Raw genomic sequence first — 15,006 nt, forward strand, 5'->3', positions numbered from 1 at the left:
TGTGTCCATTGGAAACACTAGCGCAATAGCCTTCTACCCCAGGGGAATGATTGACAGTTTTACTTGTTTGTGTTTTTATTTTGTTTTCCTGCCTTTTGTTTGCTTTGGGTTTGTATTTTTGATGGTTGGTTTGTTACTATGGTTGGTGTAGTTGGTCTTTTGGGGTTCTGATTTTGTCATAATATGACTGCCAAAGAAAACCAGAATCATGTATAACTTGTGGAGAAACAGATGGGTTCTGGGCTCCCACTTAACTTTAGACCCAATCCAAGAACAGTTCTGATCACATGACCCTGCTCCACACACACCTGTATGAAGTGATCACTGAAGATTAGTATACTACAGCCAAGTGTGGTGAAGAATTTAAGTAAGGAGTCAACTATGTCCACATGAAAGAAGCACACCAGCTTGTGTGGTACAAAATTGACCATAATGAAATCCACATATAACGAAAGGAAAGTATCCGAGCTTAAATTTTGAACACTTGATTTGTAGAAGGCTATGGAGGACAGCGGGAGCCCAAAGCCATCTGCAGAGTATCCTGTCAGATTAAGCCACTGGCAGATCCCCACTAGCCACAGGAAGTGTCTCGAAAAGCTTTACTGTTATATAAAGGTCATTGTAAACTTGGTGACGCTGGATCCAACTTGATATTCGGTCAGTTGCCCTCCCACTTGACCCAACCTGTTTTTGTTCTAGGCTCACGTATTTCTTGCTTGTTGCATGACAAAAATGTATTCCCTGTCTTTTGAAATATTGACAGTGGCCTTTTTTTATTACTCATTATTTCGGTTTTTATCCTATATTATCATTACTTTATTCTTACCACTTTATTTTGCTTTTGTTTTTATTTTTTCTGTTGGGTTTCCCAGTTTGTACAGCACAGAAAAAATTAAATGCATAGAGATAATAACTGATGCAAGTGTTTATAGGGGATGTGGGGGCATGGGAAATGGGGAGGGGTGAGGGAACTTGGGGAAGCCAAAAATGATTGCAGGCGTGTGAAAGGGAGCACTAGAACTGATTGTAATTATACAACTCATTTAAAAATTGACCTTACCATGGAAATAAATCATATGTGAATACTATATCAAGAAAACCATGGGGGTGGGGAAAACTTGACCAATGCTTACCACAGGCAGAGGATAAAGAGATTTGCATAAAGGGCAGTGTGTTTAGGTCATTTGTGGCAGAATAATTTGGAAAAAGATATCAATAAAGGCTGTACTGCATGAAGAGAATCATCAATGACACTAAATTATACAAGTAGTAGTCGTGGAACTGGAGAAAGTTCTGTGCTGTATATTTTTATCACAATTAGAAAAAATACATGAAGAACAATGACTACAACGAAGACGTAAATGTCCTAGAATTGAATATGATGACAATTGACAGCTCTTCTCGATATGATTGAATTACTGAATTGTATCACATGTGGATAAACTTCTAATAAAACTGTTCTCCCACAAAGTGTGAAAGTAGGGAAAATCAAATCAAACCTAGTGCCAGAGAGTTGATTCCCACTCATGGTGATCCTACAGGACAGAGCAGAACTGCCCTCTGGGTTTCCAAGACTGCAAATCTTTAAAGGAGCAGAGTCTTCTCTCTCCCTCAGAGCAGCTGGGGGTTTCGAACTGCTGAGCTTGCAGCTAGCAGTCCAACACATAACCCACTATACTGAAAGTAAGGAAGCATATAGAAATTATTACAGTTGTCAAAATAGCCTGGGAGATAGCATAGCTGCTGTTTTTTTAAAATTGAGGTGAGCAAATGCACATATTTTATGAAATATTAGAGCGAGATCTACAAAATACACTTTTAAAATAGTACTTAGTGAAATATTCTTCAGCATTACAAAAGTGTCCAAGTACTGATGTATGCTACACCATCAGAGTACCTCAAAAATGTATTGAGTGAAAAAGTCTGAAGGAAAACTGCCTGTGCTATGGAAAATTGAGAGAAAAGAATGAAAGCCAATTAGGGCTGCCGGTGGGAATGAGATAAGGCTATGTTCTAAAATTAAATTACCATGAGATATTTTAATATGCTTCCTGAAGTTCAGTATTGTCGGGATGGTTGTACAACTCTGTCAATACAGTAAACATGATTCAATTCTGAACTTCATATGAGTTTTATACCCTTTAAATTACACTTCAATCAGTTTTTTAAAAAGATAGACTTTAGATGCTCAATAAACATATTGAGTTTAGTTACCTTGAAAAATATTCGAAAATTTAAATTGCAATAATATTTTCCTTATTTTTTAAGACTATCACTCCTATTCATCCCAATTACATATCATACATTTTTATTTGATTGAAAAATAATACAAAGTATAAGATGGTAAGCACCAGCTGAGCTAGCTAAAGTGGTAGAGAAGGCGGTGAGTCAACGGAGGACCAGAGGGAAGAGAGTTGAGGAGGTTCCTGGGATCATTTCATACTGGAGGCAAAAAGTGCTGCTTTTTGGTTTGAATTTTATTTTGTTTTGACCTCCAGGACACCTGAATGGCTTGGCCTAATCGTCCTTGTTCTATGTTTAGGAATTCAGCATGGATTGCCAGGTCATAAACATGCCAAGACCAATGAGTGAATTCATATTAGAGTATTAGTTCAGCTGCTTGAATGCATTGCTGCCAAACGAATTACGAAACTATTCAGAAGAAGCCACAAGGCAACCAAAGAGAAAGGTACTTGATAATGACAGACATTTCTGTGTTGTATGTCTTTCACTTTTATTATTCATTTTATTTAAAATAATAAATATTTGGCAATGTAAGCAGTTTATAAATGAAGTGTAAACTTCACTGAGGGTTTATTACATATTGCATGTCCAAAACATAAAAGTCTAACTCTGATCATAGATCAAATGTATATTTTCATTTATATAAATGTAACTAAGAATTAATTCAGCATAAAATATTTTAATATGCTTCCTGATCTCCAGGCTCTCCTTCATTTTCTATAAGGTATTCATGAAGGCAATACTGATGCTTCTTAAAACAGTTTAAATATGTGAATCCTTGGTCAAAAAAACTGGATTCCTATTACCTACATAAAACTTTCTAATTCATGATGCAACCGATCATTAAAATAGCTCCCAGTGAATAAAGTCTCCCGGTACCTCTTCCCCTTTGCAACGTGATCCTGTTCTACTTCTGATCAAAATGCAAAGTTGATTTCTAGGCGTCTTTGACTTGTGACACTGGGTGGGCTGCAGAGCCTAGGTTTTGAAAGACCTTGTGTAGTTCTTGCCCTTGTCATCTGTGATCCTGTCATTTTCGTAAGGTGCCCTGGAGTCAGTCCTGAGAGCTTGTCCTGTGTCATCCTCACTACATTTGGCCCCCTTGTGGCAGGAACCATTTCAACCCAACTTGCTGAGCGCCATCCTCTTTTTGCTTCACTCAATCAAGTGTCATTTCCCTCTCCAAGTACAGGTTTCTGTTGTTTAATATGCAAAGTACACGAGGGAAGTGCTGCCATCCTCACTTCTAAGGTACAGATTGGCTGCACTCTTTCAAGAAAGCTGCAAGCAAAAATTTATATTTGGAATTTAGAATGTACAAAGAATGAAAAAAGGAAGATTGAAGTAGTCAAAATGAATTGGAATATATAAAGACCATTATTCCAGTCATTAGTGAGCTGAAACAGACTGGTATGGGCCATTGTGAATCTGAAAATCACACTGTTTTCTATGCCGGGTATGACACGATTGAGAGAAATCGTGTTGCATTCCCCATCAGAAAGGACATTTTCACACTCCCCCTTGAAATACCAAGCTGTGTATGGGAGGATTGTGTTTGTCTACACATGAAGAATCCCAATCAGTACAAATATTATTCAAATTTATGCAACCACTGAAACTAGTGATGCAGCATCAAAGAATTCTATCAAAGTCTTCAGTATGAAATTTATCAAACATGCAACCAAGATGCATTGGCAATATTGATGCTTGGAATGCAAAAGTTGGAAACAAAGAGGGAAAAACAGTAGTCAAGATATGGTCTTAGTAAATGATAGAAATTACACTGTAGATTTTATAATTGAGTTTTGCAAGACCCACAACTTGTTCATAGAAAATAACTTTTTTAAACAGCACAAAAGGTGACTATACACATGGATTTCTCCAGAGAGAATGCATAGAAACCTTGGATCTCAGGAACAGTTGGATCGTAATAGCCGAGTATACTGAAAGGTGACTGGTGAAGTGAACGAGAAGTCAAGGGTGCAGCCTGGTGATTGGAGAGACCTTAGGCCAGGGTTTCTCAACCTGTGGGTTGCGACCCCTTTGGGGGTTGAACAACCTTTAACAGGGGTCACCCAATTTATAACAGTAGCAAAATTACGGTTATGAAGTAACAACAAAAATAATGTTATGGTTGGGGAGTCACCACAACATGAGGAACTACATGAAAGGGTTGCGGCGTTAGGAAGGTTGAGAGCCACCGCTTTGGGCCCTCCAGTTCTAATCATGATATCAGATGAATAGTAATATTCACTGTGATGGAGTGGATGCTGACTCCGGGCAATCTTACACACAGCATAAAATTTCCCTTGTGAGCGTCCGAAGCTGTAACTATGGGCTTACAAAGCTCGATCTTCCCCACTAGGGAGGGATGGTGGTTTCAAACTGCTGACTTTGTGGCTAGCAGCCCAACTCAAGAACACTACACAACCAAGCTATCAGATTATCAAGGTCAAAATAGTAATTACATGTGAGATCAGCAGAAAAGTTTTTCCAGAGGCCAGCATTACAATAGTTGAAAAAAAAAAAAAGGTGCCGTTTAAAACCATTGAATGTGGAATGGCTTCTTCTTCTGTACTTAATTTCTGCATTGGTATAGCCTGTAAGAGGTAGTACGTAATTAAGAGGCAGTTGTGTGAACTCAACAGGGTGTACTGCATAGTTTAGAATCAGGAAAGGTGTGCATCAGGCTTGTATCCTTTCGCCATCCTTGCTCCATGTGTATGTTGAGCAAATCATGGAGAAACTAGCCTATGTGAAGAAGAATGTGGCAGCAGGACTGGAGGAAGGATTATTAACGGCCTTCTGCATGCAGATGACACAAGCTTGCTTCCTGAAAGTGAGAATTGAAACCCTTACTGGTGAAGATCAATGATTGTAACCTTCAGCATGGGTTGCGACTCAGTATAGTATAAAGACCACCCAAATTCTCACAACTAGACCAAGATGTAAAGTCATGATAAATTGAGCAAACATTGAAGTTGTCAAGGATTTTGTCTTGCTTGGATCCACAATCAATGCTCACAGAAGCAGCAGAAGTGATCAAACGAGGTGTTACATTAGATGAATCTTCTGGACAAGACTTTTTAGAATACTGGAAAGCAAGGATGTTACGTTAAGGACCAAGGAGTACCCGCTACAAGCTATGGTGTTTCCATTGTGTCATATGCATGTGACTGCTGGACATTGAAGAGGAGGATGAAGAGGAATGGCTCCATTTGCATAGTGGTGCTGGACAATACTGAAAAGGACCATGTGCTGCCAAGTGGACAAAATCTTGGAAAAAGTCCAGCTCGAGTTGTCCTTTGAGGCAAGGATGTCAAGAGTTCCTTTTCTGTACTGTGGACGTGTTGTCAGGGGTGACTGGTCCCTGGAGAAGGACACCAGGCTTGGTATAGTAGAAGGGCAGCCGAAAAGAGGCAAGTTCGCCAGAGATGGATCGAGAGCACGGCTGCAACAATGGGCTTGGGGATGGGGACAATCGTGAGGACAGTTCAGGGCTGTGCAGTGTTTTCGTCCGTTGTGCACAGGGTTGCTATGGGTCTCGACCAACTCAGTGACACCACAACAGCACGTGCAGTAGGACACCTATAACAACGTCGCAGCCAGCATGGAGATCTAATCTAGCTTCTCTTGAGCCATTCCCTTTTCACTTCCAATTTAGATGGGCAATTTATACTTCTTTCATGTGGAAGCCCTTCCACTTCATTGCCTGCCACAATTTCTCTACTTTAGAAAGTTCTCCCTCAACACTGGTGGCACTGGTAGCACTGTGGCACTGAGGTAAACTGCGCCAGCTCACCCCCAACTTCTCAGGAGACAAATGAAGCTGTCTGCTCCCACAAAGATCTACCGTTTTGGAAACTCTATCCAGGGTCACTGGGTGTCAGAACCAAGGAGTCTTGGTGGCATAATTGTTAAGCTTGGGCTGCTAACTGCAAGACCAGTAGTTTGAAACCGCTGGCCACTCTGAGAGAGAAACACAGGGCTTTCTACTGCAGTAAAAAGTGACAGTCCAGATTTTTTGTGTGTGTGCCAACACCGTTCCCCCCGAGTTCTTTCCTATCCTGTGACCTATCTCCTGCTTCCTCGCTTACTGTGACCCTGATCATCCTCCACCCACAAACTCTACTGGCAGGGATGTGCCCAGACTCTGTTAGTGTGGGACGCAGGAACCTGTGTTTAAGTAAGACCTGGGGCTTGCTGGAGTCACCCAAGAAAAGGTTGAGAAACTGTTATTCCAGAACAGAAACGCAACTCATGCATCAGAAAAGGTGACTCCAACATACCAAAATATGGCTGCCCAAATACCAGAATCCTCTCAGATAAAAGAGTTTAAAGAATTTCTTGGAACCTACAATAACCTTACAGAAGCCTGCTTTGGGGCCGTGTTAAAGACTTCGCAACAAGAGAGGCAAAAGCTGCAGAGCGCGTTGCTTACAGAAGTACTGAAAAGTGACACAAAGAATATCCATGCGGCTGCAGGAATATCCGATTCAGCAGAACGAGGCTCCGGCAGCCAAAGCAGCTCCTTGGCCAGGCCCGCCAGAGAAGGTCGGACTCAGGGTGGGATGGTGCCCTGGAAGGAGAACTCAGGTGCCAGAATGCCTCAAGAGCAAAAGGCACTGTGCCACCCTGTCTGGCACCAGGACCCACTGGGGACCCTGCTGCAATGGGCCGGGCATCACCAACGGGAGATCCGTGCAATGGAAAGGTAAAGATGTAGCCCTTGTTCAGGCGTTAAGATTCCACAGCTTGGTCCACTGATTAGAAACACAAACGCCTGTTTCTTCAGTTGTGACTTAATTTTAAATCAAAATAGGTGTCCAATCATGTAAGAGACTGAAAAAAATTATGACCAAAAATAAATGGAAGCAACGCTGGAAAAAAATTTACAGTCTAAGAAACCCATAGGGCCAGTTCTACCATTTCCAACAGGGTCGCTATGAGTGGGAATCGATTTTAATGCCATTTTTTTTGAGAGATGAGTCAGAATCAGAATTAATTAAATGGCAGTTTGCAGGCAGCTCAACTCTGAACTCCTCATCCAGATTTCTTTGAACCCCAAATAGGTGCTCTTCTTCTGGATTGCCAAAGTGTATACGTTCATGTCTTCGGAACCTAATTTATTAGAAGAATATCTACACATACTTCTCAATTATATCTAATTATCCAACATTTTCCAGTTAGAAAATAGATAAATTTACTATTCAATTGTTTTGCACATTAATGGCATATGCCTGGCAGTAATTAACACAGAAGTGCAAAGGGAAAGTTGTTTGGCAGTTATAAAATAATGTGGCAGTGAAGCAATGGTGACATTTGGCGATTTTTTTTTTATGTAATCACCCTTGATTTTGTGATCTGATGTGATTATGATCCATTTTCTCATAATGCTTATTTTCACTTTAACAACATATTCATGTCAATAAGTGAGGTATGTATATTTAAAGTTGCTTGTCAATAAGTGAGGTAAGTATATTTAAAGTGGCTTATAGTCCCAACAAAACTAACAACTCCCTTGACAGCGACAATTATTTTGTATTCATATTTTTATTTATTACAGAACGTAGGACAACTTGCCTAGTAGCCACTCTATGAAAATTTTTCTGAAAGAGCAAAAGAACTGGTTAAATTATGTCCAAATCTTAGATTGCAAATTTTCAAAATGTATCTATTTTTTCTTATGGTAGAGCAAACCTCAAAACCAACTGGTTTAAACAGTAGCCATTTCTCACTGAGTGGGGCTCTGTGACTCCTCTAGGACCATTAAGGCAGCTGCACACACTGAGAGAGTCAGCTGAAAACCCAAAGGGCCTTCACGCCCATGCTCAAGGGTTGTTGATTGTGGTTGAGGTGTTCCGAGTGTTCAATCTGCCTTCTTCTCTTTACTAATTATCAATTAGTTGTAGTCTCTGGACAGCACCCCCAGATAACAGATGTGGGAACTGCATGTTCAACTTTTTTTACCCACTCTAATATTGGTGAAAATAGTCATCGACTGGCAGAGATTGACGTTTGTACAAATAAAGTCCATTTTGTTATGAGAGGGGCTACATATCATGGCCATAATTTTTAATCCATCAAATTATATAACAAATGATTTCAACACATAGTGGCCCTATGTGCAACAGAACAAAACACTTCCTAGTCCTTTACATTCCAAACAATTGTTCGTATGTCTCACACCAACAATACAAGCTGTGTGCCAATGGATCTTGTTGAGGGCTGTGTTGGATAGGGTTCCCTAGAGAGACAAACCAGATTTCTAGTAATTATATAAAAATATATTTATAAAGATAGATGTATAATATAAGAAATGAACTGTTAAATTATATACAGATAGCTGATATAAGAAATTAACAGTTAAATTATAAAGCAGTGAGACACTAGCAGTCCTTTAAGGCTTGAGAGCCGCCAATTGCCAGTCCCTTTCTGTAGAGAGAGCTAGGCTATATATACCCAGGCAGCAAACATCCAGGCAGGTCACAACTGTAATCAACTGTCGGTCCCCAGCTCCAGAGACAAACATTCCAATCATGTGGGCTTAAAGGGACCTCAACTTACAGTGACACAGTCCAAAGGCTAGGCATCCCACAGGTAGCGTACCCCTTTAAACTGAGGCACAGAACAGCCAAGGCAAGGCGAGACTCACAGAGCCATTTATCCCTCTGCCCTTCAGTTAATCCTACTTGTGTTTATCAGCCAGGCTGGAACAATAAACTATCGGAATCCGCCCCTTGTCAACCTGAGACCTGTACACAATTCTTTACCAATACATACTTATATAATTTCCAGACATTAATGAAATCATACTATCATCAATCATCTATAATACATATAAATGAAAACACACTGAGTCAAATTATATCTGATATATTATACCTGAACAAAGGAAATATATGCAATAATCACATACAAAGAAAATACATTGACAATTACAAACCTCGCTTTTTCAATTGATCACGTGGTCAGTAATTGATAGGTAGAACTAACTTCTACTACTACCTATTCTGCATTACCTTTGCCCTCAGCAAGCACCTCAGCTGGCTGTGGTTTTTGGCCTGGCAGGGTGACCCAGACCTTCATTCCTGAGGGGTCTGGGTTATTATAAGTCCTGTTAGGATTGGGTTGCTGCAACTTACCATTTACTTTAATAACAGTGCATGGTAGCACTAAGAGTCGGCCTATGGGATCTCCTGGATTCCATACATATTCTTCTTTACCTCCATTATGTAACGCCAGTCCAATTTCCCCTTGCTAATCAGGATCAATCACATCACTTAGTACAGTGACACTCTTCCTGACCTGTTGATCCAAAGGCATGAGAAGTCCAAAGTGCCCAGGGGGCATTCTCAGCTGCCAGTTCAGTGGAATCCGTGCGGTGTTTCCAGGTGGGAGAGTTCCTTTCTTCGGGACCAGGACCTTCAGGCTTGAGGAACACAGGGTTGCTGGGACAGGAAGCAAAAATGCTGCAAGGGGATCACTAGGAGTAATAGTGAGTGGTGCCACTCCAGCTTCCACCCCTTGGTTCCTGGACCCATGGATTCTGGCTATTAGAGACACAGAACCATATATTGGCCGCTGGTTTAGAGCGTATACAGCTTCCTGGAGAACATTGCCCCAGCCCCGCAAGTTGTTGCCATCTAGTTGGTGCCGTAATTGTGTCTTTAGGAGCCCATTCCATCATTCTATCAAGCTGGCAGCTTCAGGATGATGAGGAACATGATATGACCAGTGGATTCCATGGGAATGGGCCCATTGCCACACTGTATTTGCTGTAAAGTGAGCTCCTTGATCTGAAGCAATGCTACATGGGATGCCGTGCCGGTGGATGAGGCATTCTGTAAGTCCACGAATAGTAGTTTTGGAGGAAGCATCGTGTGCAGGGAAGGCAAGTCCATATCGAGAGTAGGTGTCTAATCCAGTAAGAACAAAACGCTGTCCCCTCCATGATGGAAGTGGTCCTGTGTAATCAACCTGCCACCAAGTTGCTGGTTGATCACCCTGAGGAACTGTCCCATATCTTGGACTTAATGTTGGTTTCTGTTACTGGCAAATGGGACACTCAGCAGTGGCAGTGGCCAAGTCAACCTTGGTGAGTGGAAGTCCACGTTGCTGTTCCCATGCATAACCTCCATCCCTGCCACCATGTCCACTTTGTTCATGTGCCCATTGGGCGATAACAGGTGTGGCAGAGGAAAGAGTAGACCCAGTCTCCATAGTGCGTATCATCTTATCCACTTGATTATTAAAATCCTCCTCTTCAGAGGTAATCCTTTGGTGAGCGTTCAGGTGAGATACAATTAACTTTACTTTCTTGGCCCATTCAGAGAGGTCTATCCACATACCTCTTCCCCACACCTCCTAGTCACCAATTTTCCAATCATGGTCCTTCAAATTCCCTTACCATCCAGCCAAGCCATTAGCCACAGCCAATGAATCAGTATATAGTCTCACATCTGGCCATTTTTCCTTATATGTAAACTGAACGGCAGGTGCACTGTTAGAAATTCTGCCCATTGTGAAGATTTCCCTTTACCACTGTCCTTTAGGGAGATCCCAGAAAGGGGCAGTAGTGCTGCTGCTGTCCACGTATGAGTAGGACCTGCATATCGTGCAGAGCCTTCTGTAAACCAAGAATGCCTTTTTGGGTCTTCAGTTAAAGTATGGTAAGAAACTCCCCAGGAGGCCATAGGTGCAGCCTGGGAGAAAGGAGGCAATGTGACAGGAGTGGAGACTGTTGGCATTTGGACCACTTCTTCATGCAGCTTACTTGTTCCTTCAGGTCCTGCTTTGGCCTGATCTTGTATATACCACTTCCATTTAACAATGGAGTGTTGCTGCGCACGTCCAAATTTATGATTACGTGGGTCAGACAATTCCCAGTTCATGGTAAGTAATTCAGGCCTCATGGTGACTTGGTGGCCCATGGTGAGGCGTTCAGTCTCCACCAAGGCCCAGTAACAGGCCAACAGCTGTTTTTCAAAGGGGGAGTAGTTGTTTGCAGAGGATGGCAAGACTTTACTCCAAAATTCCAATGGTCTACGCTGTGATTCACCAATAGGGGTCTGCCAAAGACTCCACACTGCATCTTTATCTACAACTGACACCTCTAGCACCATTCGGTCAGCAGGTTCATATGGTCCCAGTGGCAAAGCAGCTTTCACGGCAGCCTGAACTTGTTGAAGAGCCTTTTCTTGTTCTGGGCCCCACTTAAAAATGGAGGCTATTCGTGTCACTTGATAAATAGGTCGAAGTAGAACACCCAAGTGAGGGATATGTTGCCTCCAAAATCCGAAGAGGCCCACTAGGCATTGTGCCTCTTTTTTAGTCATTGGGGCGCTAAATGCAATAGCTTATCCTTCACTTTAGTAGGAATATCTCGACATGCCCCACACCACTGGACCCCTACAAATTTTACTGATGTGGAGGGTACCTGAATCTTCGATGGGTTAATTTCCCAACCCCTTGTATGCAGATATTGTACCAATGAATCTAGAGTCTTTGATAAACCCCACTTAGTGGGTCCAATCAGCATGTCATCAATATAATGGACCAGTGTGACATTTTTTTGAATAGACAAGTGGTCAAGGTCCCTTCGGACTAAATTATGGCACAGGGAAAAAAAGTTGATGTACCCCTGGGGGAGAGTTGTGAAAGTATATTGTTGCCCCTGCCAGCTGAAGGCAAACTGCTTCTGATGGTCCTTTGAGACTGGTATTGAGAAGAAGGCATTAGCCAGATCAATTGCTGCATACCATGAACCAGGAGAAGTATTAATTTGCTCAAGCAATGTAATCACATCAGAGACAGCAGCTGCAAATGGAGTCACCACCTGGCTAAGTTTACGATTATCCACTGTCATTCTCCAGGATCCATCTGTCTTCTTTACAGGCCAAATAAGTAAGTTAAATAGGGATGTAGTAGGAATCACCACCCCTGCATCTTTCAAGTCTTTGATGGTGGCACTGATCTCTGCAATCCCTCCAGGAATGCGGTACTGCTTTTGGTTTACTATTTTCCTAGGCAATGGCAATTCTAATGGTGTCCACTTGGCCTTTCCTACCATGATAGCCCTTATTCCACATTTTAGGGATCCGATATGGGGGTTCTGCCAGTTACTAAGTATGTCTATTCTAATGATGCATTCTGGAACTGGGGAAATAACCACAGGATGGGTCCGGGGGCCCACTGGACCCACAGTGAAGAGTACCTGAGCTAAATCTCCATTGATAACTTGACCTCCATAAGCCCCCACTCTGATTGGTGGGCCTTCGAAACATTTTAGGTCTCCTGGATTTAGTGTCAGTTCTGAGCCGGCATCAAGTAATCCCCCAAAAGTTTTATTATTTCCTTTCCCCCAATGAACAGTCACTCTTGTGAAAGGCCACAGGTCCCTTTGGGGAAGGCTAGAAGAAAGACTAACAGTATAGACCTTCAGTGATATAGCAGGGTCCTCCTTCAAAGGGACCCGGCCTCCCCTTCATTCAAGGGGTTGTGAGTCTGTAAACTGGCTCAGGTCTGGGAATTGAGTGCGTGATCGTGACTGTCTATTCTGTTCACCTGATCTACCATTCTTTCGCCTGCACAGATCACATAATTATTTAGTAGGCTTCCCATCTATTTCATTCCTAGGGACACCGTGGCTAAGTAGCCAGTGCCATAATTCCACATGAGACAGGTTGCTTTGATTATTATTGAAAACTTGTTGTCTATTATAACCACACCCACCCTGTCTCTGTTGATTCAGTGCTGACACCTGCCCTCTACAATCACGGGGACCAATCAGCCCCATTGTGGGCAAATGTCGGAGTTCGCTTAGGGCAGTGCCCACTGTTAATCCTAGTGCACATAAAATAGCAATTTCAGGAGGCTTAAGAGATGCTGGGGCCCACTTCACAAACTTGTTCCTTATGGTTGTGGTAAAGAGTATGTCCTCAGGACACCCTCTTTTTGGGTCTATGGGGATATCTTGATAGATCCATTCCAATATACCAATTTCTCTAAGCTTTTGGACGCCTTCCTCTACAGTGTACCAAGGTAGGTCAGGTACTTCAAGTTGGTCTAATCTAGGCCATCTGTCAGTCCATGCTTCATTGAACTAACCAAATAAAGAATTAGATCCTTTTTTAGCTTGTCTCACAGAGATATTAAAAGAAGAGTCTGTGCTTAGGGGTCCCATATCCAGAAACTCAGACCGGTCTAATATTACATTTCGTGCACCAGTATCCCACACCCTGAGTAACCATTCCCAGGGGTATTCTCCAGGCTTTTGCTTGTACGTATTTGAGAACTCGAGCAGGTCTTTATGTGTGTAGCGTACTTCTTCTTGGATAATCCTCTCAACTTCAACTTTAGGAGGTTTCTGAGACTTAATTTTAGTGACAGGTTTAGCAGAAATAATGGGTGGTGAGGGTGTTTCCTGGGTGCTCTCAGCAATATCTTGCGAGGCATCTTCCTCAGGTAATCCTACTGATGCAGCCCCATCTGGCATATCAACTTGAATAGTTTGGCTAATCTGCTCAGGTGTTTCTAAGGGCTCAATATCCTCTTCTTCTGGATCATCAGCCCATACGTTCCCATCCCATGTTTCAGGGTCCCAACTTTTCCCAATTAATGCCCTTACTTTGGTTTCAGACACTACTCTAGATCTGCAATTCAGCTGCCGTTGTAATTCAGCCACTCATATAATGAGACTCTGGACCTGGTTCTCGGCAATGTCAGCTCTTTTACTAGAGGAGAGAAGGCTCTCCTTTGTAGCACAGATGGAAGTTTTCAAATCCGTTAGTCTGCACCTGAGGCGCGCTTTTGAGGCTCCGAGATCATCCCTCTCCTTAATCACACTTTCCATTGTAAGAAGGACCAGCCAACCAGCTTCCCTATACTTGTCATCCTTACAAAACTCCTGGAAAATATCAAACATACGATCACCCAGAGCATCTCCTTTAACCAACACCTCATCTATCAATGGTGCTACTTTAGGTATTATCTTTGCTATTTCACACCATGGATTAGTAAGTGTAGCAAACAGATCCACGTCTTGGGGTGTTGAAGTAGCAGATGTATCCACGTTTGGGGGTGGTGAAGTGCTGTTAAGACTAATCAGGTTGGAAAGCCCATTTAAGAAACCCATATTTATGGTTTATTTCTCTAGAAGCACTCCTGGTACCAAAATGTGTTGGACAGGGTTCTCTAGAGAGACAAACCAGATTGCTAGTAATTATATATAAATATATTTATAAAGATAGATATATAAGAAATGAACTGTTAAATTATATACAGATAGATAATACAAGAAATTAACAATTAAATTATAAAGCAGTGAGACACTAGCAGTCCTTTAAGGCTTGAGAGCCGGCAGTCGCCAGTCCCCTTCCGTAGAGAGAGCTGGGCTATATATACCCAGGCAGCAAACAGCCAGGCAGGTCACCAACTGTCCTCAACTGTCAGTCCACAGCTCCAGAGAAAACATCCCAATCATGTGGGCTTAAAGGGACCTAACTTACAGCGACACAGTCCACAGGCTCGGCATCCCACAGATAGTGTTCCCCTTTAAATTGAGGCACAGAACAAGCAAGGCGAGGCTCACAGAGCAATTTATCCCTCTGCCCTTCAGTTAATCCTACTTGTGTTTATCGGCCACGCTGGCACAATAAACTATCGCAAGGGCCTTCCTTTTTTGATACCCCCCTACTATGCTATGCCTAAACTAAGCCCAGTAACTGACCAATCCTGAAAACCTGTCAAAAGTGAGAAAAG

The 15,006-nt window shown here is 42.3% G+C and overlaps 1 protein-coding gene across 1 annotated transcript in view; it reads right to left on the bottom strand.

The window, feature by feature from the left end:
- KCNT2 (potassium sodium-activated channel subfamily T member 2) overlaps positions 1 to 15,006 on the bottom strand; it is a 486,995-nt gene that overhangs the window by 236,381 nt on the left and 235,608 nt on the right. The window lies entirely within an intron of this gene.

The sequence above is a fragment of the Tenrec ecaudatus genome, chromosome 1, assembly GCF_050624435.1.
Source record: "Tenrec ecaudatus isolate mTenEca1 chromosome 1, mTenEca1.hap1, whole genome shotgun sequence".
Taxonomy (NCBI): Eukaryota; Metazoa; Chordata; class Mammalia; order Afrosoricida; family Tenrecidae; genus Tenrec; species Tenrec ecaudatus.